The sequence below is a fragment of the Neltuma alba genome, unplaced genomic scaffold, assembly GCF_004799145.2.
Source record: "Neltuma alba isolate B1F8T4 unplaced genomic scaffold, ASM479914v2 tig00002822_pilon, whole genome shotgun sequence".
Lineage (NCBI taxonomy): Eukaryota > Viridiplantae > Streptophyta > Magnoliopsida > Fabales > Fabaceae > Neltuma > Neltuma alba.
In genome coordinates, this window is record NW_021633030.1 from 131,508 (window position 1) to 133,622 (window position 2,115).

The following is a 2,115-nucleotide window of genomic DNA, read 5'->3' on the forward strand; positions in this document are numbered from 1 at the left end:
ACTTTGTGGTAATTTTTTTTATAGCCTTGGTGAAAGGTAACCACTTTCCATTTATTATGTATACTTGTATAATGTTTGTAAGTGATTTCAAATTTCATGAAATTCTTGAAATGCCATTGGGCTATAATTTGAGCAGTGAAATGTATTATTGTGGAAATTGCCTCGAGATACTTTATGTTATTGAAGAATCGTTGTGAAATTATGAATTTATAAACTTGTCGTGTGGAACATGAATTTATTGATACGTGGTTTTGAGGATTACGTTGATTATTGAAATTTAGAAATCTTGGTTTTGGTAAAAGCAAAAGTTATTATGTTATTAGTAAATAATTATTTTATAAATCTCATGAGTATAAATACGAGAGAGAACGGTGAACGTTGATTGGTGGGAAACACATTGCAAGGAGAATAAAGGAGTGAATTTTGTATATATTATAGAGGTAATAAGGTGGGAGGACGCCAGATATACACTAGTTGATTCTTTGACCCTTTTATATGTTGTAGGGCGTATGACACCCCGCTAGTGAACTAAAAGAGAAACCTATAGTCCGATCTTGTGCTCTATGGATTTTAGCCTGTTCACATCACTTGATCAGTAAGCTTATTATCTTGGGCTACCAGTCATAGGGGACAGTACTAGCCCATAGATTCAGTTAGAGGAAATAAGGTATGAGGAAATAAGGTGAAATTGAGAGTGAGATATTGTATTTTGATATGTATATATATAACCATATGACAATTGTGAATGTTATGATTTTTGTAATCCGTTCTACTTGACACCTCCTAAGCATTTACTCGTATGCCTGATGAGTATGATTGTTGGTTACTGAAGCTTTTCTCTCACCTCGTAGTTTAATACTTTCACGTAATGACTCTAGGGCCGGTCCGTCAAGGAAGGCAGTTGAGGCTTAACTATTAAGTTTATCTTGTATAGCTTCCTTTTTGCCATGTGATGATTACTGTACATTGCCACTTATAGCTCTTTTTACATACTCTAATTTATATATGACGTATGGTCTCTCTTTTTGCATACTCTGATTTATCTAAGACTTATGGTCTTAGTTACTTTTATTGCTAGATTGCTTATGTTTGTGAGTTATGGACCCACAATAACTTTTGAAAGTAGTTGATTAATGTTGGTTTGAAAGAATTTTATTCAGAAAATATCATGTTATGGGCTTAGAGTTGAATGTGACGTTCTAGGTTTCGCAAAGCCCAAGGCCCAGTTATTGTGAAATATTATTAATTACGGTTTTCATACGATTTGTTTAGTAAAATTCTTATAATCATGATAAACATTTTGGATAATTAGTTCAACTCTTTTCTATCATGGTTAACATATTTATGACGAATTAAATTTCTTTATATAACCATGGTAGCCTTTTCAAAGATTATATTAAGATTATTTTCTACCATGGTTAGTATTATTAAATTTTTGGGTTTAAAAAGGTTAGTAACAAGTTGGATAGAACTGTTGTTACATATACTCCTCCAATCCTAAATATAAAACCCTTATACATACCAGTATAAGAGTTTTATATTTAGGATTGGAGGAGTATATTCGATACCATGGAATTATTTTTAATTTTATAATTAAAATAAGTAAATTAAATTTTATTATTAAAATACTAAAAACCGGACATGACTTACTCATAGATTCACAGTCACACAGACACAGTAAATGAAAAATAAAAATAATACTCCCTTCATCTTTCTTTATAAGCAACAACTATCATTTCTATCTTGTCCCTAAATATAAGTAACATTTACGAGTTGCCTTAAATTTTTGCAGCGAATTTCCTATTTTGCTCTCATTAATTACTTATTTTAATACTCAATATATTTATTATCTCATTTCCTAAACCATTATCTTTTCATCACACATTCTCTCTTTTTTATAATTTTCTTTATTAGAATAATTTTTTATTCTCTTTTTTATGTTCTCTCCAGCCATAAATAAGGGCATTTTAGAGAAAGAACTTCTAATTTCTACACATTTATTGTTTTTAACCAATTTTAACTAACATTTTGATCTACGTGATCAGATTCAATGTTACTTATAAAAAAGACGAAGGGAGTAAAAAATTGATTATAAAATAATAATAAAATCAATAA